The sequence below is a fragment of the Symphodus melops genome (assembly GCF_947650265.1).
Source record: "Symphodus melops genome assembly, chromosome: 22".
Taxonomy (NCBI): Eukaryota; Metazoa; Chordata; class Actinopteri; order Labriformes; family Labridae; genus Symphodus; species Symphodus melops.
Window position 1 is genome coordinate 2,387,082 of NC_136712.1, and position 26,868 is coordinate 2,413,949.

General features: G+C 43.6%; 1 protein-coding gene across 1 annotated transcript in view; it reads right to left on the bottom strand.

Annotated features, from left to right (window-relative positions):
• The window catches only part of rassf3 (Ras association domain family member 3), a 43,491-nt gene that overhangs the window by 6,479 nt on the left and 10,144 nt on the right, over positions 1-26,868 (bottom strand). The gene's annotated exons all lie outside the window — the stretch shown is intronic.

The window sequence follows — 26,868 nt, forward strand, 5'->3', positions numbered from 1 at the left end:
TGACAAAAAGCTTCTTTTTTTTTAATGCATCAAAGATAAGGAGTCTGCAAAAACTAATGTAAAACTTTAAGACCTTCATCAGACCTCTGAAGTCTTTACAAAAGGAATCAGCAGTAGTTTCATACTCTGTAACATCCTATTATGTTGTTATCCCAGCGACTGTGAGGGCAGCGTGTGCAGTCCAGGCTGGACAGGGTTAAGAGGAACTGGGAGGGTGAGTCCAAACAAACAAGAGAAGCAGAGCGGAGCTACAACAATGAGGTCATGGTCTTATTTAAGATCACAGCGAATCCTCCCACCGAAGCTGAAAGACCAACAGCACACAGAGAGAGGGAGACAGAAGGAAAAAGACAGTAGCTGTTATTGAAGTCTGCAAAGCCATGACTGATGGAGACTGATGGAGGAGAACATCCAGAGTGAAATGTGAACGATGGAAGAAGAAGAAGTGATGGGAAAATAAAGATTCTATCTGCATGTCAGAGTCTCGCCTGTTTCCAAAATAACTCAGAGAGAGAGAGAGAGACACAGAGAGAGAGAAAGAGAGAGAGAGAGAGACAGAGACAGAGAGAGAGAGAGAGAGAGAGAGAAATGGTATTTTCTGTTCTCAAGCCTTTATCACATACACCTGCAGCATTCCTGTCTTTGTTTAGCACTGTCACGCATCCACCATCTGTAAATAGATGACATCACCTGGTGTGTGTGTGTGTGTGTGTGTGTGTGTGTGTGTGTGTGAAGACAAAACATGCTTAGCTTGGCTAAAGGGACCTAAAAGCACTGGAGTGTGTGTGTGTGTGTGTGTGTGTGTGTGTGTGTGTGTGTGTGTGTGTGTGTGTGTGTGTGTGTGTGTGTGTGTGTGTGTGAGCTCCTAGCAGACTAAACAGTGATGTGGCTGTGCTCACTGGATCTAGCCGACATTTAGAGGACATGTTATTTGTGTCTTTGTGTTTGTTTCCTCCAGGCTGTGTGTGTGTGTGTGTGTGTGTGTGTGTGTGTGTGTGTGTGTGTGTGTGTGTGTGTGTGTGTGTGTGTGTGTGTGTGTGTGTTAAAAGGATCACAGTTAAGTTTGTTTTCTTCTCGTTAAAGATTCAGAACTCCATCCGCTCTGCAAACAGCCTTTTATTCATCCTTTCAGCATCCATCAATATGTCCTTTTTCCCCCTAACTGATCGTTGGCTCTTTCTCATTTCAAAGTGGATCAACTTTTTTTTTTTTTTTTTTCAACCCTTAAACTGATCTGAAATCATCTCGTGTCCACGTGTCGTACCCTCCTCCACCCTCATCCCCCCCCCCCTCTTTGTGATTTCCTGTTGAGTCCATGAGGGGGAAGTCGAGATGGGACACACCTTTCCTCCCAGCATTCCTCCACTAATGGACACACACACACACACACACACACACACACACACACACACACACACTCTAATGTGTTGCACTGAGTGGAGGAGGTGCTCACACCTTTTCCTCTTGAACACCGTCAGCTAATGGACAGACACGTACTCAAACTATTCTTATAAGTATGTGTGTGTAATGCAGCTCTGATTGGGGACGGTGTTTATTGAATAGATATTTGAACTGTTTTTAGAGTCGTAAACGGGTAAATGATGTGAATCGTTTAGCTGCGTTAGCGCCACCAGCTGTCGGTTGTGTTTACATGTTGCTCTGGTTGTAATCCCCCTTTAACCTGAAACGGCCTTCATGCAACTTCACCTCCATTCTCTCAGTCAACATGCTGCTAAACCGCACCTCTCCTTCGATTGGCTATCTGTTCACTGAGCTCGTTTACATCCCGGTAGCAGAGCCAGTCTGTGGATACAGCTCTAGATAGTGACAGGTGGGTGCTTTGGTAGGAATTTTCGGACAAGTTAATAAGAATAAACCAACGTAAGTTAACTAAAACTGTAAACTAATAAGAAGTGAAGTCTTTAAAAGGGAAGAGAGGAGGAAAGTGACACCATTATCTTTGCAAACGCAGAAGTGAAACCTGCAGGCTAAACTTCCCCGATGTGCAAAAACAAAACGGACGACTGGCTTAGAACGAAGCAGGTGGCTTAGTACAGGGTTCAACTCCCTGAGAGGACACTGTGAGACGTCCGTTTGGACGAGGGACCACCCAGAGACGGAGACCTTTACCTACAGCAACGAGGAGGAGGAGAAACAAGAAAAGGGGGAGATGATGCAAAGACAAAGAGAGAAAGGAGAAGTAGGCGGGAGTTTAAGGAGAAAGAGAAGAAGAAGAAGGATGAGATCGATCAGACGTAAAGAACGAGGATGTGAAAATAAGAGGATGGGAGGAGGTTGGAAATGTCAAAACAAAACAATGTTGGTACGACCTCAATGACTGAAAGGTTGTACTGAACTCAGGCTGCAGCTTCACAGATGGTCATAACTTCATTATCTCGATAATTTAATACGTCTTTTGTTCTTTAAAAATCACAGAGGAAAGGGACAACTTTCAAATATCGCTCTTCTGCTGCTCTCGTCTGAAACTCAATCCCTCATTAAAAACACCACACTGTCAGCTCACAGAGGAGCCGTCGTCTAAACAGGAATGAAATGTTCTCATTAGAACGTGAGATGACTTTTCATTCACTCGGACTAACAGAGTTTATTCACAGACCGCAGAAACACACAGAGCTCATGTTTGATTCTCAGACCATCCTGAGGCCGGAGGATCGCAAAGTGTAAACAGCCAAAGGTGAAAAATGAAACATTTGTTAATACAAGAGGAGTTGAGTAAGAGTTCGAGAGAGGGGAGTGTGTGTGTGCGTGTGCGTGTGTATGTGTGTGTGTGTGTGTGCATGTGTAGGTGGTGAGTAAGCATGTGTGGGCTGAGGTTATGAAACTTCATGGTTCTGACCTTGGGGGAAGACGAGGAGGGCTGGGTGGTGAAATAATAGGTGTGTGCATGAGTGTGTGTATGAGTGTGTGCATGAGTGTGTGCATGAGTGTGTGTGTGTGTGTGTGTGTGTGTGTGTGTGTGTGTGTGTGTGTGTGTGTGTGTGTGTGTGTGTGTGTGTGTGTGTGTGTGTGTGTGTGAGTGTGTCAACACTAAGTCAGACTTCTTGAATGGAGTTTTTTTCCCCTTAGAAACAGCAGATGATGGAAGTCTTTATTCAGAGACAGGACGGCGGACTCAGGCAGTAAAGGAGCCGCGGGTTGGACTCGAACCCGGGTCCACCTGCTCGGAGGACTTCAGCCTCCACTCAAGCCCCCGGGCTACCGCTGCCCCCCCCCCCCCCGGGTCCTTTTTACAGATCATTAAGTTTGAAGGAAAATAAAGAAGAAGGAGTGTTTACAGTGACTTTAACGTTCATAATTAGAAGCGTGTGTCTGCTCAAGTATTTTAATGAATGGATCGGTGACACTTCAATCAGTCCGTACAAGAATGCAGCTCGGCGTCTAAAAACACGTGAATCATTGAAAAGAGTGATGACGGACGGAGCGGTAAAGGAAGTTCACGGTGACATGAACGAGCTGGAACAGGCCCGCAGACGCTCCAGACCTCGCCGACACCGACTACGACTTCACAAGACTCACAGAGCCTGCGACGCCTCGGGGGGGGGGGGGGGGGGGGGGGGGAATCCAAAATCACCCGCTTTCAACGACGTCTTTTCAACGAGGACGAGTCAGCATGACAACTAAACAGTCAGTCATGATCGTGAAAGGGGACGAGTGAAGAAAAATCCCCCCAGCTTTATCAGGAAATGATCCGCACGCTGCTCAGACTCGACACACGGCGACACTTCACACCCACCAGGTCGCCTTCACACTCCCAAAGACGTTTACACTGCAACGTGTCCCACTTTGAGTTTCAGCCACACGACTGAAGACGCTCCTGAGCTTCACGTGTTGGTGTTTTCGTTGGATTCAGAGCTAAAGGGGAAAAAAGTGTGTGTTGATAAAGAGTCTTACATTACACACAGACAAAGAGGGATGGGATGTGGACGTGAAAAGCGGGTGTGTCAGTTCAGGCTGTGATGGTGGAAACAACGATACCTGTGAGACAGACGGAGGATGACTGTACTGTCAGGCCGTCACCTTCACAACAGTGGAAAATCCCTTTAAAGAGCCTGGACACTCCCTCCCACACACACCCACCCACCCACCCACACACACACACACACACACACACACACATTCCCACAGTGTGCTAGCCAAAACACAGTCTGGATGATTTTAAACCACGAGGGCCGAATCCTCAAAACTCCAAAAGAAAAGAAAAAACGACCCTCAGACGAGGCCGTCAGCGAACGGCGTGTGCTCGAGTGTGCCGGCACAACGCGTTCACACTGTCCGACTGTTTGTTGCCTTTTGAGTGACACATGACACGACTCATGACACACAGGAGTGTATGTCACCATCATTACGTGTGTGATGGCGTGATAAGTGGGACGTGTGGAGCGATGACAGTCCAGTGTCCTCATTTGGCTTCAACACTGTGGACACCTTTTTCTTTTCTTAAATGTTCAATAACTACGACGAGATTCCACGGAGAAACTCACTGAAGGCAAATCTGATAAAAAACTTATTCATAAAAGTTTGCTTCATTCAAACGTTAAATATTCTCCGGTATTTTCTTTGGTTCCCGTCTTGAAGAAGATGAAACCTCCAATGACCTCATGTTATAGTTTTTGAACGTTTCCGTTTAGTCAAGATAATCCAAACTAAAAGGAAGCGTCAACACAGGAACATCTTAAAAGAAAAATATTCATTAATGTCTCTTAAATTCTGATTTGAATGAAGACAAATGTTGCTACTTGATGATAAAGTTTGACCTCCACCAAACTCCGACTCTCCCTCCAGAAATATCCATCGCTCCATTAAAAACCTCCAGGTTAGGCCGTCTTCCATTCATCGTCATGGTTACGCTCTTACTTTCTGAAAAAAAAAAAAAAAGGGAGCGCCGACGCCGCCTCAAAGTGCGCTGCGGTTTGGCGATAACGGCGACCCCGGGAGAGATCACAGCCGCTCTGAACTGCTCCCAGATGAGCTTCTCACTGAAGAGACAAACTTTCACTCACAGCAGCAAAACGTGTCAACAAACGGGATCAGGTTTTACATTTTGACCTCATTTAACTTTGCACCAAGTGAGATGAAAACTACTGATGCAGGAACAGGAAACGTTTTTTTTCTGGTTTAGTCGGTACAGTCTGTCACTGTGTCTCCTGCAGCCACACGTCGTCCCACGTGTCCTTGAGCATGACACTTAACCTCCCAGTTTTCTCCTGCAGCCTCAGAGTGGGAACGAGTCGGTGTGACCTGAAGAGTGAAAACGTTCGAGTCCGTTTCACCGTACGACCGTATGACGCAGAGAGAGAAGCCGCTGTGTTCCTGCTCGAGCGGGATGAGGACAGCACGGCGGAGCCCTCCATCCTCAAGCAGCTGAATATTCTTCATGTTTACACCAATAAAAAACAATAATAATAATAATAATAAATAATAATAATAACAGACCCTGAGATAAAACTCGTCTTTGTTGGTAAAAAAGTAAAAGTGACTTCCCCCTCCCATTTGGCGTTCTCATGATCTTGTAACATGATGCTTAAAGGTGGTGGGTTTCTGCAGATCGAGGTAAAATGGAGTTTGGGGGGGGGGGGGGGGGGACCACCTGTTCAGACCACAGTGTGGAGAGTCTGTTTAGAGCAGCTGGTCGGAGGATTCATCGCCGGCTCTCAGATTTATAAGCAACACTCACGAGAGGAGGAGCAGCAATATAAACTTTGAGCGCGGAGCGGAAACTCATGTTTGTTTTTGGTTGTTGATTAATCCGTCTTAATGTGTCGTTAGGTTCATAACATGTCACCACGAAGAGTTCAACCGAACGTCAAACAGCCCAAAGACGCTCGCGACAAAACGAGCACGTTTGGGGAAATTTGACAAACTGTGTAAAAACAATAAAAATAAAAAAAGGTTGTGTTTGTAACTTTCTCTTCTGACTGACGAAAGAAACAACGCAAGAAAATGTTCTGCATGAAATCACAGGAGAAATGTCCAGAGTGGATGACTACTAAACACAATACCTTGATTTATTTTACACTTGTCTTTTTGTACACACACACACACTATTCTCCATGACGCAGGTGGATACTTTCAAAGGCAGATTTATCTCATTATACAACGCAGTCCTCTGCTGTCTACGTGTGTGTGTGCGTGTGTGTGCGTGTGCGTGTGCGTGTGCGTGTGTGTTTCCAGGAATAAAAGCACTCAGGTTGTGTTTGCAGAGATAGCGAGGGCGCACAGCTAAGAACAATTCTGCTAATGTTTCCTTTGGACATGCAGAGCGTCTCATAAAACAGCATTATGTAACCTGTAGACAGTACACACACACACACACACACACACACACACACACACACACACACACACACACACACACACACACACACACACACACACACACACACACACACACACACACACACACACACACACACACACACACACACACACACACACACACACACACACACACACACACACACACACACACACACACACACACACACACACACACACACACACACACACACACACACACACACACACACACACACACACACACACACACACACACACACACACACACACACACACACACACACACACACACACACACACCTGTGTTGGCTCCTGCATGAAGATAAACTGGTATATGTGCACGTTGTTTAACTGATTGCTGGACCTCGTTCCTTTAGCTCGACCTCGTACCGACTCCTTCCCTGATCATCGACGCACACTGTGTTCTACTTTTGGATGATTTGGACACATTGGTTTTTTTTTTTATGTGGCAGGGTGACCTGAGTTGTTTATAAATAAATAAAAGATGCAGTGTAAGGTAAAAACGTGTGCAGCTGTTCAGCTACATGCACGCCAACGCCTTACTTACAACAATGTGCTTCATAAGATCAGAACGTCGTCTGTGCTCGATGGCAGAGCTCAGCGTCTGAACAGAACGGATCACCTGCTCTGCTCAATCTGTGAGTGACTGAAGCTGTAATGTCGTGTAAGCACACGAACGACGAGCGACTGTCTGATCGAGCTTCAGGTGGAAGAGTCGACGCAGCCCGCACGACTCAGAGAGCTGACAGTCAGTCTGCTGTTTACGGTTGGCATGACGGTGCTGTGAGTCCAAACACTGCAAAGGTTGACTGAAGAACTTCAAACACCACCGCGGTACACACACACACACACGCACACGCACACGCACACACTGACTCACAAGGATCCAGCTGTCAGACGACCGACCTGCGGCCTCATCACAGAAACAAAGTGAAGTTCAGCTGAATGAAAAGGAGAGCTTCACACAGAGCTTAAATGTCAGTAAGGCTCAATAAGTGTCTGCATGGTTTTTAGCGTTCGACTGTGTGAGAATCTGATGAGAGATATTTGGCTTTTTTTCAGGCTGCATATGAACCACGATGTTGGACAGGAGGCTTTAGCTATGAAGCAACAAGCCGTCTTTGGAGGCCTCCTCGGTGGTGTTAGAGCAGGATGTCAAGCTGAGAAAAACCAGGAAGTGACATACAATGGGGGAGGAACCAGGATGAAGTGAGGAGATAAGGAGGGGGGGGGGGACACCAGAGAGGAAGGAAATCTAGAGAAGGAGAATGTGAGAAAGGACGGATTTGGATTCCCGTGTCGCTGAGAACAGGAAAGACATCGCGGGATGATCCCAGCTGAACTTTCCTGCACTGATGATGATGATGATGATGATGATGATGATGATGATGAACGGAGGAACACACTCGGGGGTTTTGTTTTGCTGCTGGAAGAGAAATGAAACGTCATCGCCTCTCAGACTGAGACGTCCAGCACATCTAAAGTCCACGCTTAAACAACCCGAGGATTCGTCTTCGCTTATTTCACCGTGAATATTCTGATTCTGCAGGTCTGACACCAGACGTGCTGCGAGTTTGAGCGGATTTGTTGTATCTGTCGATCATTTTGCAAGAGCCTAAAAATCTCCCTGAGAGCTTCAGATTACAGAATGATGACAAGTGTCTGAAGTATGACGACATGTTTGTTCATGAAAACAGAAACAGAGGTGAAGATAAGGTCTGTGTTCGTCCATCACTGTCTGTCTGTCTGTCTGCAGATTAAAAGAAGAAAAGCAGAATGAGCTCACTTTGATGTGCGGCTCAAGAAATGTCCCATGAAAAGATTTTATCAAGATGCAAAAAAACTGGTCAGACAGGGTGCATGAGGAATGACTGTGAGGTTTACAAACACACCTGGAGCGGGCTGCAGGGCGAGGTCGGCACCGTGCATCAGTCTGCTGAGGGAAGGAGCACCGAAGCAGCTCTCTTTATTACGAACACTGATGTGTTTACAGGATGAGTCGGGAGGAAACACCACTTCCTCTTCTTGCAGACTGACACACACACACACACACACACACACACACACACACACCCTGTGATGGACGGGTGACCACGCGGCGCTCTTCATAAGGCCTGCAGCTGGATTCATAAGCTGAGTGAAAAGGCTGCATGGAGGAGCCGTGTGACTGGAACACCCAGAGAGGATGGAGGGTTGAGCTCTGGTGCTGCAGCTCGTCTCCGAGCTCGCACCTCGTCCAACACCAGCCAGAACTGGACCAGCAGTTAGGATAATGGACGGACTTAATCTGCCCCAAAACATCATCAAACATGATCCTTTTATCAACTTATAATTTGAACTATTTCACAGGTTAATGGTAACTTTTGGTACAAATACCAAGCGGGTTTATTTTTTAAAGGAATGATTGTTTGTGGGATTCAGAAACATCCAAATCAGCAATCTGTTCCATTTATCACTTGTCATTAAAAGTCGACTTCTTTCTACTCGTGTTGACCTTCGCTGTGTCTTCAGATATACGAGTACATAGAGAGAGAAGGCCCAAACTCAACCTCCAGGAACTGATCCGTAGAGTAGAAGCAGCGACCCTCCGCCTCCATATTCACTTATTCATGATCAGCTGACAGCGACCTGCTGACGTCCAGCCGTTAACCACATCAGACGTTCAGTAACGAGCTTCACGTGTGACGAACACAAACCAGCAGCAGGACGTACACAGGCTTCATTATCAGTCATTAAAAAAACACATCATTAAAAATATGAGATTCATTCTGAGTCAGCTGACGTGATGACACAACGAGCTTCAGATATCACATCCGACACGTGGATAAATACTCCATGGAGAGCCTCCACTCTGAGCGGATGAGCTGACGTGAAGTTGAGCTGCTTTCTGTCCGGTGTGTGTTTTCGTGTGTGTGTGTGTGCGTGTGTGTGTGTGGACTCTGGGGGGGTTGGGTGGGATTACCCTCGGGCATGAGACACACAGACTCACTGGTCATCGTTGACATTTCCTGACAGAAACACCATTCACACAGTCAGAAGGTGGAGGAGTGGGCGAACGAGGGCAACAACACGTGTGTGTGTGTGTGTGTGTGTGTGTGTGTGTGTGTGTGTAGGAGTATGAGTGTGTGCATGGGGGTGGGGGGGATGGAGATAAATCCTCCTCTGGCTGGACTACATTATCTCATTTCCCAGTTTGAACATCCAGAACCAGTTTATTACCCATCAGTCTTTGTGTTTGTCCTCTCTCTCTCTTCTGTTTGCTCTAAAACTCATTACACTTCACTTCCACCTTTAAACTACAGCCCGCTTCCTTAATGAGAAATGTCTCATGTATCCCAGGAGCCTCTGTGGTTAAAGGTCCGACAAAAATCACAATAAGTCATGTGGAGCGACTCGTTACATGTTGCCAGGCTGTCGGAAAAGAGGGGGATCGTCGTCCTGGTCCGAGATGATTTTCTGCCCACATTAAGCTAAAGGGACGCCTTGAACTTTCAACTTCTATCCATCCATCCATTATCTGTACCGCTTGCGGCGGGCTGGAGCCGATCCCCGCTGTGATTGGGCGAGAACCCTGGGCTGACATATCGAGACACACGACCATCCGTTCACACCTACAGCAGATCTAAACTGAAGCTGGTGAATGTCGCTCTATTCATGTGAGAGTCTTTTGTCTCGTGTTGCAGGCAGCTGAGATCTGATTGGCTGTTTTTGAAAATATAGTGACTCCATTTCCCTGCAGCTTCATTTCAGTTGGACTTGAACAATGATGACTGTGCACTGAATACTACACCACAGTTACTCTGTGAGGCGCTCGGTGCAAAAGTTCATGTGTTAAAAGGTCAGCACTGATACGCTGGGGTGGAGCACTTCCGTGTTTTCTCATCCATACAAACAAACACACATGAACGCTCCATTTTATTCAACCAGTTTGCACTTTAAATGATTTTTAGTCTGAGAAATGAGACGGTGTTAATGCTAACGAAGGTCACTTTATAACGGCATGTTCAGGTTGGATATGTCCACCTTTACATGCCATGTAAAAACTGGTACAAATATAGAGTTAATGTAACTTTTAGCAGCCGTGAGGAGGAACAAACAGAAACAAATCTAAGTCTGTATTTCAGCAGCAGGCAGGAAAAGAGGAAAGGCTGAACATGTTCGGAGTGAAAGTGAAGGTTCTTCAAATCAACAAACAGGGACAGTAAAAGTTGATCATTAATGTCAGAAGGTAACGTCACTCCCTGTTTATTTCTAAAGCTGTCTGGGGCTCCTCTGCATGAGATATTATTTTATTACATCCTATGAATGAGTTTAAAGTCCAAAAAGTCACATGACAGACGAGATGGGTTAAAAGCAAAACAGCGCTACACTGACAAACGTCTTTATATTTGCTTTAATTCACACAAAAAACAGGAATCAAACCTTACTTTTATCAGATTTTTAAAGGGACAAAGTCTTTGGACAGGACTTTTCATACTTTTTTAGGGATTCTACAGACAAAAAAGGTCGAATTAGTCACAAAAAAATCCAAGAATCAGCCTTTAATCTCAAATTCAGACCGCCTCAAAGTACTACAATGTGCGAGACACGTTTTAATGTTCTGCCCTGGTGTCACTTTAACGTAACGTCTAATTCTGGTTTCTTTGATATTTTTGAATGAAGATTGGTGTTGGCTAAAAAAAAAAGGTCATTTTCATTCAGAATATGCTGCGAGTCCTGCTTAGTCACCAGCTCCTGTATTTTGACTAATCCATTAATCCACAAGTTCAACTCCCTGCAAAACAAAAATAAACATTCACTCACACATAACCGCTCATTTCTCTGATACAGAACCACTCATTTCATGCCGCACATTTTTCCCCAAAGGACACGTCCCTTCTTTGGTAGTAATTACTGTTGGCATGTGGGAAACCGGCACAGAGCAGCCAGAGTCTGATTTCAGGTCGACAGTTTAAGAAACTGGAGGTCATGACCTCTGCGGCGTGCATCACACACTTCCATGAGGAATGGAGGAGCCCCGAGTGAAGGGGGTCTGTTATGGGAAAGTGAAGGGTCATGCATCGCTGCAGAATCTGCAAGCAACACAGACACGCACATTTAAGTGGGCGGAGAAGAAGAATAGCTCAATTCTGTTACAGTGTGCTGAAAGTGTGGAACAAACCAGCTGTGTTTGCGAGATGCTGAGGGTTTAAATTCATGCGTGCGAGTGTGTGGACAAGTGGATCAGTGTGCGTGTGTGTGTGTGTGAGAGCCACTTGAAGTCTGTCGCTGGCCGGTATTTATTCCAGGACCTGAAAAGTGACCTAATTTTTGAGTTCCAGACATGATAATGCTCAATGTCTTTGGTTTTAACTCAATCCCATGCCTGCTTTTGGACACAAGTCTCCCAGTCTTGCAGGCAACAAGAACAGAAACAAACACTTTCAAAATCTGCCTTGGAATGCATCTCAGGGTTTTGTTTTTTTAAAGGTCTGGTTTTGGGCCAAAACAGGTCACAAGGTTGGGTTTGCGGTGGCCTCATGCTTCTCCTTGGGGGTGTAATAACTGGCCAGATAATCACAGTCTCCTACTTCTTTATTCCAAAGGTTTTTTTTGCTGTTGTTTCAGAACTAAAATCCAGGATTCCCAACCGTGCTCTGAAACTGATCTTACTGTCTGCAATGAGAGGAAACTCCAACCTTAATATCCAATGAAATATAGGCTAAACCTGTCAAAACTGTCAAAACTGTCAAAACAGGATTAAGCCACAGACTGCTTGTTGTTATGCTAATCTTTCTGTAACTAGCTCCCAAATCTTGCAAAAACAATTCCTAGTTCACGTGCAAACCTAAACCAAAGACAAAACACACAAAGTATCCCTGAAACAAATCTCAAAGGTCTTCTAATAATGCTCAGGAGGATAAGCTGTACACACTTCCAGAGGCAAAGGTACACACACACACACACACACACACAAACACCAGCTGCAAATCCTCGATAACACTTCTGTGGTTTTAGTGTTTTCTGATTCATGGATAAGCCAACACTAAAGATACAACTTTTAAATAATGAAAAAACAAATAAGTTTGCTCCTCTGCTAAATTCGGCGCCGATATCAATGTAGAAAATCACAAGTTATAAAGCTGCATTTCCTTCACCCACAGTGGAAATCACTACAGGAAACGACAGGTGATCCAACTCTACAAGTGATCATTTTATATAAAAAGGCTGTGATTATAAACACTAAATGTATGCCGAACTCAAGTTTGACTTCTTAAGAATAGCATATGGGCTAAAAGTTAATGAATAATTTAAAAAACCTGTTCCTACTAAAGCAATGAAAATTAAATTGACTGTTTTTCAGACGAGGTTCTGAGCGACGCCCCTCGAAAAGAGACAACCTGACTTTTAGAGTTGGTCAACCTGTCTTAACTTAACATCACACAATCCTTACATTTCAAAAACAAGGAGATGGTTTGGGTTTTGTTTTTACCTTGCTCACTGTTACTTTTCCAGATGGTTTCTTGAAGAACGAGGTCCTGGCCGTGAAAAAGTACTCTTCGGAGTCCTCCTCCAAACTACTGTATCCACTGCTCATCGTGCTATTCCACGTCATTTGAGGGGAAAACCACTCCACTCAAACCCGGCTGCATTAAAACCCCCCACCCCACAAAAAAACTGATCAGCTGTTAGATTAAAAATACAATAAAAAGCGAGAAACCAAAGTCTGCTTTCTCAATATCTGGCTGATTTCCTCTTTCGGATTTTGTCCCGTCAAACACACACGCTTTACTCCACCGGCATGGTCAAAAAAGTCACTAAAAAGCTCACTTTTTTGGACAGAAAAACTCACAGTCTGGTGCTAAAACGACATCCGTCAACCGACAATCAACAAGTAGTACTTTTTTAAAGGTTTACAAGAGCAAAAAACCGTAAAACTCCTCGCGTCACGACGTCAAACGGTTATCCCGTTACACTGTTGAATGTGCGCTCACCACTTATCTCTCTGACAGTGAGCCTACAGTGTAGCCCCGCCCACTACGAGACACCAACCAATCAAATCTATGACAGTTAGGAACGACATGCCCAACTCACCTCGACAGCCAATCAGCGCTTTGATGCCCAGGTTGAGAGATACAGAGGATGATTACGTTGCAATTTAATTATCATGCATTTCGCAGTGTTTTAATAGTCAATTAAGACCCTAAATCGAGTAAAATGTGACGTTTAAAACCGCCTAAAATATTAAGTCTCTTAAATTATACAGTTTTCCTATTTTATGCCACACAAACAGCAGAAACAGACATCCAATAAACCATAAAAACAGAGCAGAGACATGTGAAACGTATCACAGTTAAAGCAGCCAACACAGAAAGTTAATCAGCTGAAACAGTTTGACATCAACCAGTGTTTTTTTTTTCTTCTAATAAACAGATCTGCCTGCTCATCTTATGAGGACTATCTATTAATCCACAGAAACTTGGGCTGGAAAATGTTTAATATTGTGCTTCGTCTGACTTCATCAAAATGGTTCTGAAAACTTGGCCATTTTACCCAGGCCTCCATCTATCAGGTCCCATGCACAAGTGCCATAATTATATTCTGATGACGTATATCATTTTTATTCTCAAATCTACAAATGAGCTCTGAATGCTTGAACACAGTGGGGACATTCAAGCTTGAAGTCGTCGACCTCTGCACATCCTGCTGTTGTCCAAAGAGCCCAGAGGCAAAATAGGAACTCTCTTTCTCTGCAGAGTCACCCTTAAACCTCAGTGAACTGAAAACACACAAATATAGTCACACACATTCCTAAAATAAATGTTCAAAAAGGACAGTTCAGCCAAAGTATCCACGCTCTAATTTACACCCTGAACCTCTCACACCCTCTCAGATATAGCAAATAAAAGTCGTCCTCTTACCTCGATCAGCAGGCAACAAACTAACGATAGCGTTCTCCTTCTTTTCCTCTGCAGCATCGTCTCCCTGCTCCTGCATGAATCCACTAAAAATACTGACACCAAAGGCCTTTAAAAGTATCTGCTGGACTGACGCATTTTGTGTGCATGTGTTTAATTGCTAAGGGCCTTGAACGCACCCTTCTCATTGGATGGAACAGGAGTCAGACATTTTTAAGGGTTTTAATGCTGCTGGTTGGTGGGAGGTGAAACTTCAGTGCCTGCATCCTTTTCAGATGTTATTTGATGATTATCCAAAGTGCCAATAACTACACCAGTGATTACTTTTTTTCATTCCTTTACCTGCAGAGAATGTTTTAATGAGCACAGAGCACAGAAACAGGTTAATTATACTTTTTCTTACTTTCTATCCTGTGAGAATAAGCTGCAGCCCCTGAAGGTGTTTGTTGAGTCACCTAATCCCACAAAAAGATCAGTTCTGCCACTATTGCACTGTATGGCCCTGCTAACGTCCTCAGGAAGAAAACAGCATTCATGTCTGTTTTGACACCCGTTGGATGTTTCTAATCATTTAAAGCTGCACTAAAATGCATTGGCGTTATAATATGTACATCTCAATTCCATATAATGTCTTTTTCTGGGATGTTTTTGTTTTTTTGTGTGTGCAAATGTGCGCTCTTGAGAGTGGCAGCATTTAGGATCAAATTTGCCAAACCCAAATGAGAAGTCTGAATGTGGTTTCGGTTTACCATACCAGCATGGTTGCTTTTTTTTTTCTTTTTTTTTTGGTGCAGAAAATGCCGTTAACATTTTAGAGAAGAAAAGAAAAGAATTTAGTTGGAAGAAATACCAAGTTATAAAATCTATTCTTGTGATCCAAAGTGGGTTTTAAAGGTCAGCACTGATATATTTTTAGATAGGAAGAGAAGTGGTGCCAAACACTTTAAGGGATAAACATTCAATATGTCAATGATACAGATAGCACAGCAACGAAAACGAGCTTGCAGGAAATTTTAAACTTTTTTTATGCTGCATTCACACATCCACTCGGTCCAACTTCTCCTCGTATTTATTCCAAGAAAACTTGCTTCAACTTTCAGTGTTGACGTGTTTTATGCAGCTTGCTTTAAAAGACTCACAGAAGCCTTTCCTCAACTTCTCATAAAGTTTGACTCAAAGTGCATCCAGAAATGCGTCTGCGTGCTGTCGTCATACTACATACATGAAACATAAAGAACATGCTATAGGACCCTCTAATTCAGTCTGTTTGGTAGAGCTGAACCTCGGGCTCACTGCTGCGTTTATGTGCTAGTAAAATGGATCAGAGTTTAACTCGTGTTTTTTAGTGGGTGGTTTCCAGCCTTTAGAATCGCCCTCTTCATGGCTCGACAACTGTAAGCTATTACTGAGCACAGGGACAATTAAAAGTGTAAGTAGTGAAGCCTGCCTTCTGTTTCCAGCTACTTTTTAGGACTTTGTTTTCCCTGAGCGAGCCGGGTTAAAGGTTTTTGATATTATATGTTCAGATAATAGCCCACCCAGCTGCATAAAAAGGCCCAAAACCATTAGCAGAGCAGGTACAGCTGCAGGGTGAAATCTACGCTACATCTGTTCTACATCAGGCCTTACCCACACACACACACACACACACGCGCGCGCTGAACCGACGGACAATCTGGGAGAGTTCCAGAGATACACAGGCTTTAATTTAAAACCAGCAGGGTTAGAAGAGGAACCAAAAGTAAATATGGCACATCTGGGGGCAGCCAAACCACCATTTAGTCCTTTAACATGCTGCAGAGATCTCTCCAACAACCGCACAGATAAAAGGCAGGCCAACAGAGCGTCCCTAAACTGTCCCCTGTCATACAGGAGGAGGAAACACACACTTTGAAACCTTTAGCAGATTATGCACAGATTGCATTGTATACAATTTTCTTTGCTAGCTAACCGGAGGTAAATTTAATCTTTGACCTCTGCTGTTCATGAAGCTGCATTGATAGGTGACTAGAAGTTAATTAAAATGCTAAAATGGAAACAATTATTTTAAGAATTTCATCATTAGGGAGAACTTTTTAAACGCAGAACGCTGAGTGTCTCCGTTGCACATTTTCAATTTCAAAATGTGAAACTGAGACAGGAAAAAAAACCCAGCAGTCGGATGAATGAGGGTACACACTCTGTCGTCTGACGGCTCCAGCCGGACTCACAGAGGCGACCTGGTGTGTGTGTGTTACTAACCCTGACGAGGTTTCTCACACACCTGGTATTTCACTCTCTCTGTGACTGTATGGTGTTAATCTGCTGTCCAGTCACTTCGGCCCAGAGCCGGTCTGGTTAAACATTACTGAGATTCCAGTGAGGTCGGCCCCCTGACTCACATGCAAACAACGTACTGTAACTCAGTGGCTCCTGACATGAACACACAGATTGAAATCTAAATGCTGTACAGTTTAAACGCCGTGCATCACACAGCTTTTCTCAGGCGTCGGACACGTGACATGTTTGAGAACTGAATCAACGCAGAAACAAAAAGTGTTGTTGTGAAGTCAAAGGCAGATTTTTTCAGAGGACGTTGAAGGATTACATGTTGCTTAGCAGCCGGAAAAAAAACAATGTCTAACCTCTAAAACCATCACAATAAATCCTTCCAGTAAACATTGTGTAACCACAGGAATCTTAAAAAAGCTTAATGCTGCAGAACAATAACGGTTACGTAACGAACAGAAACCTTTCACCTCCGTTAGATCATCTCTGAGAGGAATGTCTCGAAGCCTCTGCAGATAAAATCCTTATTATCAGCACGGCAAAGGAGATACATTTTCCAGGGAAGCTGGTGGTCGAGTGGTTCACTTGCACGCCCTTACGTGCAGAGGCTGTGGTCCTCCAGGTAGGAGGTTTGAATCCAACCTGTGGCTTCTTTCCTGCAGGTCATTCCCCTCTCCCCCTGATCAATAACACTATCTATCTAAAATAAAACATAGTATGACGTGGATGAAGGTTGAATTCAAAGACAGAGAGTCTAAAATACGACAAAGTCAGACATGAAGAAAAGTAATGCCATCATCGACTGAGGTATTTGAAGAGTGTCAGATTGTTATTAGAGGTAAAAACATTAAGACAAGTAATAATAATAATAATAATAATAATAATAAGGATGATAGACGTGAAGAAGGTAGAAGTCGTTGGTTATTGATGATCTGCAGCTCTGCACTTGTTGTTATACATTACACACATTCCTCATAGAGGGCAGCTCCTCATGTTTCCAACATAAAGCCAGAAGCGAACGCTCACTGCAGACTTATTTTAGGTGAAGATTCGACCTGCAAGGTCATCCTGGCGCTCAAAAACAAACAGTGAGGGGCCTTTTTGGACAGTGCAGGCTCATGTAACCTTCACTTCATGATAATTATTGGACAACAAGCAATTTAGTTGATATCGTCTCAAATAAATGCAGAAACTTAAAAAGCTGATGTAGAAAATCCTGTTCCGACATCTCTCCTTTTTTTTTTATCTAACAGATGACTTCATGGTCCTTTAGATGTCTCTGAACAGTTTGTTTGTTTTTATGTCTGACTCATTCTTTCTGCAGATCACCATCGCACTGTGTCATCGCCACCGCCGTCCTCGTCCATGCACGGCCTGCTCCGACCTCCTGTGGACGTGTGGTCGAAGAATACAGAGGAGACATCCTTCCTGCGTATTATTATCCCACATGCTCCTTCGTAAAGCATCTCCAGATAACACCAGATAATGACTGATTGGTGTTTTTTAATGTTTTGCAGGACTTCTGGCTCGGCTGCTGTATTTAATTGTTTTAAACAAATACGTCTACAATTATTTAATGTTTGGTCCCATTCCAAATGATTTTAATTAGTTTGAGTTTTCAAAGAAAGGTTGCGGTCCTCTGTGGAGTCCTGATGTGACTCCCTGTGCTGTGAGAAACACGGCTGGGTATCTGTTGATGAAAGTCTGGTTAAATGTTAATCCAGCTTCAAAGCAGCAGCCGGCTCGCACAGACCTGTTCCACCTGATAATTTACAACACAGAAGATGGGGACCCTGCCGGAGCAAACCAGCTCAACCTTCTTTTTTTTAACAGGTTTGACTGCCCAGCTATTGATTGACATGCACAGAGACAAAGCATGGAGGATTGTTTTGGTTTCCAACATAAAGCCTGAAGCGAGACATTTGCGAATCAGGACGCAGAGCTTCAAGACGGGACAGCCACAATGAAATTACCCTAAACTAGCTGTAGGCTACACCCCTCTGTTAGCATAAGCTATTTGCCTTAGTTGCCTTATTGTTCTCATGTAATTAAAAAAAAGGGAACACCTAAAAGTTAGCAAAAAACTCAAGCAGTTACTTCAGCTTTCAGAGCTTAAAAGTGACAAAACTGACAGTGGTTAAATTTGTATTTAGAGGGTTGGGCACGGTTGCTTGGTGTGGGATTAGGGCGGGGGGCGGGGGGGGGGGGGGGCGGGGGGGATTAGTGTGGAAGGTGAGAAGCCACGTTAGGTGAGAGGTTACGGCCAGAAGGGTTAGCAAGAAGAGAAAGGTCAAAGTTTGAGGAATGTGTCATATTTAGAGAAAGAGAAATGCAGAGAGGAGGAGGTTAAGTGTCTCCCCTCGGGCTCCCGTGACATCACTCAGTAAAGACGCCGTTACCTCGCGCAGGTGAGTGTGTGAGTGTTACTGAGAGAGGAGACTTTATTGACAGGGGGTAAGTGCACGTGAACAGGTGTGTGTGTTTCTTTTTTTGGGTGTGGGTCTGGGCTCTAATTGAAAGGCAGCGTTGATAGCGGTGGGTGTGTGCGCTCGATTTTACGACTTTTAAACGTGAGAACCAACGACGACTGTTTTAAGTTTCACAGCACCTCAGTTAGCTTCTTTACACGGCTACAACCAGACTTCAAATTACAGCAAGTATAATTAACTTTTCATTATTTGAGCAAAGTTGTGCATATTTGTATACAGCAGGGGTGTCCAAAGTGCGGCCCGGGGGCCATTTGTGGCCCTTGAGTGGATTTTTTGTGGCCCTTGACTTCAAATCGAAGAATCAGAAGATTTTGGCCACGAAGCCCCATTTTTCATGTTAGTGAGGGAGACCTATAAAAGCCTGACTATTCTTTCCAAAAAATGAGAACACAACAGTTTCCCACTGCAATTAGTTATTGTGTATTTACATTATTATTTGAAGAGGTCAAAATACAAAAAGTTCCTTCCAATATTTAAAAAAAAAAACCCTGTGGCCCGTGAGCGATCCTAACGCGACAATTTTGGCCCGCAAGAAAAAAAGTTTGGACACCACTGGTATACAGCTTTAGATTATATTGAGTGTTTATGTGTGTGCGTGGAAGTAGTTTCTCCTGCATCCTGTGTGTGTCCCGCCCTAGAGGCTCCCCTGTTTCATCCTGACTGACAAAAACAGTGAGCACCTCGTGATCAAAGAGCAGAGGAATGCTGTCGGAGGATCACAAGCAGCCCCGGTGTATCACATAATGGCAGACAGACAGCGAGAGCGGCGATGCAGCCCTGAAGGTTACAGTGCAGCTGGCCGGGCAGAGTTACACGCCTATTGATGGTTAATGCGGGAGGGGGCAGGGAGAGACAAGTGACATGAAAGGAGATATAGGGATCTTTACTTTAGCCTCAGATCAGGCTACTCCTGGAGATTAATCAACCTCCTGCAAAAACATCAAACACCCGTGTTTCCAGAAAACTCACGTTTAGCTGTAAAGGTGTATCAATCATAGCTACACTCGGTCCTCTCGCCACGTCTGATCATGTGTTTGATCGTGATCAGAATCAGTTCTCCAAACAGCTCCAGGGAGCTGAGGTTGGATTTCCCGTTCTTCCGGGTTAAAGGAGGATTTGCTGGTGGCAATTGTGCCCCAAAAGGTCTCTGTAAACAAACGCATACCAGCGTCTGTGTTGGCATAAATCAGCCCATTCAAGTTTGTAAATTAGATTAAAAAAAGTGAATGACGGAAGCCACACGTGTGTGGGCCTGTGAAAGGAAACTGTTCGATAAAGTAGCTTAGACAAACAAGAAAGAGTTGACTGTGCTGAGATCAAGCCCCTGCATGCACATCGCAGAGCAGGCTGAAAAGGAACAGAGAGGTTTAAAGATGTGAGAGATACGATTCAGAGCATCACTGACTGCACATGGCAGCGGACACACAGCATGTTATTTTACTGCTGGTTTCCTGTCAGATAAATGCATCAAGCGATGAAAGTCTCAAATACAGCACTCAAGGCTTTCAGCCACGTGACCGGTGTGGAGGCCTGCAGGGGACAAAAAGAGAACGAGCTCTTTAATTTAACATCTCCTCAAAACGTCACATGTTGACATCACCTGATAACCACAGAAAAACAGAGATATGACAATAACCGGTAGGCTGATATTTTCAGATTAAATTTGAGGGAAATTGTCCTTTAATGAAGGAATAATGTTGTTTTTTTCTCTAGATGGTGAATTGAATTAGTTTGAGATCAAACAGGATACGGAGGAAGCAGCAGCTGACCTGAACTCACACAGAAGAGAGGAACTGTTCTGCAGAGGCAGCACAATAACAGAACTGTGAGGGATATAGAGCCACCACACACACACATGCACAGAAACACACACACATGCACAGGAACACACACACACATGCACAGGAACACACACACACATGCACAGAAACACACTCACATGCACAGGAACACACTCACATGCACAGGAACACACACACACATGCACAGGAACACACTCACATGCACAGGAACACACACACATGCACAGGAACACACTCACATGCACAGAAACACACACACACACATGCACAGAAACACACACTCACACATGCACAGAAACACACACATGCACAGAAACACACACTCACACATGCACAGGAACACACACTCACTCACTCACAGAAACACACTCATATGCACAGGAACACACACACACATGCACAGAAACACACTCATATGCACAGGAACACACACACACATGCACAGAAACACACACTTTAATCTAATTCAAGATTTATCGGCGTGATAAGATTTTCCAACCCTGCAAACACAGTCCGTCTCCGTCTGCAGCGGTTTCAGCTCGCTATAAAGACTTAAAGCAACAACATGCAACATCTCATTTAAAGTCGAACATCTGTCATCATTATTTAAGTGTGTATCTATGGATCTATGGAGAAAGATGCCAGTCAGTCCATCTCTGTGCAATTACACTGTGAGACCTTCAGTCTGCGCCAAATCGCTCCAAACTGAACACGGTTTCTTTAAGCTGAATATCGTTTCAATCACAATAAAAAAATTTTACAAAAAAATAACAAAATGCATAAAAATATACTAAAACAGTTTTGTGAGTTTGTTGACCATCTTTCTGTCCATGTATTTGCTCTGTCTGTCAATCGGAGGTCTTTCAGCTGATATCAAATTTTTGATTTCTATAATTTTTCTTCAGCTTAAATCAGCGAGTCTCTACTCTGTGACGGCTGCATGAATGATGAACAGTGGACTCTTATCCCTGTTTGTCCATATCTGAGACTGAGATAGTCTGCTTGGATAAGGACAGGATCCAAGATAAGAGCCAACAAACACACACTGTGCAGTGTGTAGATACGCACATACACACTGAGGAGTCTGTTCCAGCGTCCCACCCTGATACTCATCTGTGTTTTCTCTTTAAACTCAGCAAAGAAATCCCTTCAAGACTTCGGCTTTACCACCGCTCCTGACCTGCACATGTGCTCTAAATCAAACCAGCTTTTATTTTTCGATGAGGAGTGTAAGTCAGTCACATTTCTGCAGACGAGTTGTAAACCGGGCCTTTCCACATCCTTTTCTATTCTCACGTCCCGCCGAGCTGACGTTTCCTGTGTGTTTTTTACAGCTCACCAGATTTGGTTTGATTGACAACATAAGCTCACAACTTTCAACGACGCCCAAATATACTCGCTCAGATTATCGTGCGCCTTCTCCTGCACTTTGCAAGCGCCCTTGACGACTCCACGACACCAACGTCTTAGTTTCAAGCAGCAGTCACTGCAAGGCAAACTGTATCACCCAAAGTACGGAAGCCCAAAGTGGACATAAAAACCACAATCTTTTATCACTCCATTTTTCCAGTGATAAAGAATAGTTCTTGTTTTTCCCCTCCGAGAACTATTTCATGATTTTATATCTCAGTATAAAATGCTGGTTTTAAGATACTTTCTCGAGATCTTGAGGAAACTGGAATTAACTCATGATGGGAAAACCCGTGTTTTTATATCACGAGATAAGAACATAATTAAGTCGAGATGTTGAGAAAATGTCCCAAATGTCGTCCTGATCACGAGAACAGGAAGTGAAGTAAAACATGCGCGCTGAGGCGTTTGATAAAAACTGTCATCAAATACTGATCAGACAACGTCATAGCTGCTCTTTTTTTTTTTTTTTTGCCCAGCTGAAACATGCCGAGGACTCGTCTGCTGCCGGGTCTCTAATCCGTCTGCTGGTGTCCTGTTTCTGCAACAGGCAGCTGATGATGGGGGAGCTTTGTCTGTCAGACCTGCCTCTGACCGGGGAGTTAATCCTCCACAATCCACAAAGATTACAGTCATATATTCTGCTTTGGATAATTCATCTTTCTGCGTCTGCTGTCTTTGAGTCTCTTTGTCTCTCAGTCTGATTGCACGCGGTGAAAAGCTCCAGCAGGCTCTGATCTGTGTGCATAAGCTAATCAAATGAGTGTTTTTAGTCACTGTCTTTTACAGGTGGCCTTCAAAGGGCGCGGTAAATTTAAGCTTTTCTTAGTTTATAATAAAATGAGGATTTTAACTCAGATTTTTCTGTTGGATCTTTGTGAATTTTCTGCAGATTTGACTCTTTGTGGTTGTTTGACGTCATCTCTTGTTTCTCTGCATGCAGCCCGTCTATATTTTGTGTTATTATGATTTTTACTACTGTTTTTATTTTTCAATTCTAGATGCAGTTCAGCAGCAAGTTCACGTTCACACTCACAACATCACAGAATAAATATATTTCATGTCAAAACTCAACCCGTTTGATTTCAACCTTCCCGTCTCTTTCTCTATTTTCAGGTAAATCTCCACCTTGTTTGTATTTCCTTTAACACAATAGACGTCTGATTAGAGGACTGCAGGAAAAAGTAAGATTGAGACAGATACATGAAGAGGAAGAGAGAGAGGTTAGATAAGCTGATGGTGATGATGTTTGTTTACAGGAAGGGCAGAATAAAACCAGATTCATGATAGCGAGCCGAGCGGAGGGTCGAAGGAAATCTAGAAACTCAGAAACAGGATTGTTTGAGATGCAAAAGGCAGCAACATGGTAGAAGTGGAGAGTACAGTTCAGGGTCCAAACCCGACAAAACTCAGATATTTTACAATCTTTTAAAACGTTTTTCATGAGTCGACCAACAAACAGGTTGAATCCCTTCAGTATCACTCATATAAGTCCGACTTATATGAACAGCTGGAGGAATTGTTGAGGATTGGACCAACAGAAGCCTCACATCTGAAATGTGTTTCATTTTAACGGTGGTGAAACAGAAGCACAGTTTAATCGTCTTGAAAAAAATCCCCCCCCGGTCCTGCCAATGACAAGATGACCTCATAGTCGTCTTTCAGGGGATTTCTTGAAAGGTCAAAAGTACAACAAATGTGAACAAAGTGAAACTAATGGACGAAGTCTGAAGATAACAGACCTGCTGAAGTTCAAATCCGGAGAGATTGACATCGAAGACGAGACGTAAGAGGAGAGGAAAGAAAAGGAAAAGGGCGAGAAAAATGTTCCCTCACTGGAATATGTTTTCTCAAGTTTTACGACAGTTTTCCTTCCTGCTGTTTTTGCTTGTATTTGTGTGTGTGTGTGTGTGTGTGTGTGGGTATTGGCTATTGTGTTACGCCAGCCTGACTCTACACTCCCCACGTCAAGAGCTGTTAATGAGTAACAATAAAACCTGAAGGAAAACACATTGACATTCCTCCTTCTCTACATTTTCACTTCATCTCGCTCTGCTTGCTGCTGAGTTTAATCCTAAAAATTTCTTTAGTCTTTAGCTAAATGTTGACATTTCAGTTATTTGTCACCATAATTGATAAATGTGCGTCTTTAATGTGACATTAAGTCGTGTTAATGAGTCTCCCTTGGAGCCAAAAAAGACAACACGTGAACATTCCTCCCTGTCCATCGTTATTCTCGTCTCCGTCCGCCTGTCTTTGTTTTCTCTCCGCCTGTGTTTGTCTTTCCCAGCAGAGAGTAAGTCGACCCTCTGACCAGTTACTCGCTCATTCACTCTGTCAATCATCTACCGCCTCTCCCTCGAGGGAAACCAAGCCACACTCTGCACATGCTCGGGTGGATATTGCAAAATGAAGTTCAGTGAAAAAAAAAAAAACTGTATTCACCTGTAAACGGGAGGTAAATAAGTTATGCAATCTCAAAACAATACAAAGATGGACGATTTAAATCGGCTAGTCAAGAAAAATGCATTGCAATACTCTGATTCACCAGCAGAGGGCACAATCTAATTTTTGCTCTTCTAGTTCGAGGTTAAGAATAAAAAATAGACATAATCGATTGTTTCCAAAAATGGATTTAAATCTCTTGTTTTTATTGGAAAATCCGTAAAAAATCACGATGTGACCGAGCCATCGTTCTTCATGTGTATCGTTACATCCTCACATGAATCCTAATAAACGTCTGGGGATCATTAATCATTAAAAAAAAGGTTTATTAACATACAAAGATAAGTAATCGAGACGATCATTTAACATTTAGGTCAATAAAATCAGGTCAGAATCACAGCGAGCTAAATAAGGGACTGTTTAAAGAATCATCTAATTTACTGCACAGGATCGGTGTGTCCATGTTTCCTTTGCTGCAGATTCAGGACAGCTGATCGAGTTGACTGGTGATTCAGTTAGTCAGACCCAAATTGATGCAAACTTTATTTTTCGCAGTATTTCACACAATCACACAGTCGTAGTAAAAGAGGTTAGCGTTGTTTCTGTTGGGGCTCCGACTGTCCTACTTCTTGTAGCGTCCGACAGAAACACACTGACAGGAGGTGGCCTCCCTGTAATGCTGTTAGATATGGAAAGGAAATGCCTGCACGCTTCGCTGGCTGCCCCACAAGATCACTGTCACTTTGAAATCTGTTACAGGCAGGAGTGAGCGGCTCATAGACTGTATATAAAGATAGACAACATGGCAGCTGCCCAAAAGTGAAGCCAAACCCTTTAGGTCTGGATTAAGTGTAGGCCGTCAGCATTAAATCAAATAAACGTCACCTCACCGCGTGTTCTGAGAGGTTTAGATGTAAGGAGTCATGTGACCCTGATTGACAGCTCTGCAGGTTGAAAGTTCATTTCAAATGTAAGCGCTCTTCAGCAGAAACAGACGAGAGCCTGAGAGGCTGCACATGGTGTCATTATCTCTGACATTTAGTCTGTAGGCAGCTTCAGCGACACGAACCGCAGACACACGACGAACCGTGCGTCAACGGGGCCAAACTTTTAGATTCTTCAGCAGTTTTTTAACGAGGACCGACGCGGCGGCAGAAAAAAAAAACATAGTGTTAAGTTGCAGAAGATGGCTGTTAATGTTTTTTCACTTCAAACCTCGACTCTCAAACACAGCACATACTGTATGTGTCTGCTCCAACTGATGTCGCTACACATTCAATGGGATTATCCTAATCAAAAACTGTGATATATATTGATCCAAAATAATCCACTTTGCAACATTTGCACTTTTGCTTTGTGCATGTAAAGTAAAGTTAGTCATTTAAATACATAAATAGATGCAGGAGTTTACTGTAACAGAACATTTGCACTTTAACAAAGTAAAGAAAATTATTCTTTGACCACGAAAAATAGTTGCTGACTTTTAGAAATGCAGAATTATTGCATCTTTTTAGTTTGCAAATACTACAAGAGAAAAGGTGTTTCCTTTTATTGAATTGATGGAAGATAAAACGTTCAGTTTGAATGTTTTGTTTCTCAAATGTGCAACAACCTGCGGAGTCACATAATTCATACAGAGTCTTTACAGGACATGTCAACAGATCGAGTGACTGAAACGTCTGTGTGACGACTCAGCAGCTCTCTGCCCACACTCTCTGCAGCACTGTTACACATCTGTAACCACACACACACACACACACACACACACACACACACACACACACAACACTCTGACCCCACTAACCACACCAAAAATGTATTTTTACAAAAAACATGGCACAAGCTGAAAAGCCACAGCGCTCTGCTCAGCATTACTCAGCAGTGTACGAATGTGTGTGTGTGTGTGTGTGTGTGTGTGTGTGTGTGTGTGTGTGTGTGTGTGTGTGTGTGTGTGTGTGTGTGTGTGTGTGTGTGATCAGCACCACATGCTGGCTAAAAACAAAATCATAGTTTATAAGTCGTGGAGCCAAAGCTTTCAGCGACAACTGGAAATATTAAAAGCGGTGTTACTGGCTGATGACACATAAACATTGTGGGTTTATTCAGAACCACAGTTTGGTCTCTGAATGTTTAAGAGTAAAACAAACAGGGACACATTCTTCTACAAGAAACAGCTGAAACAAAGCATTTTAAAGGTTTGTGTTTAAAATGTTGTGA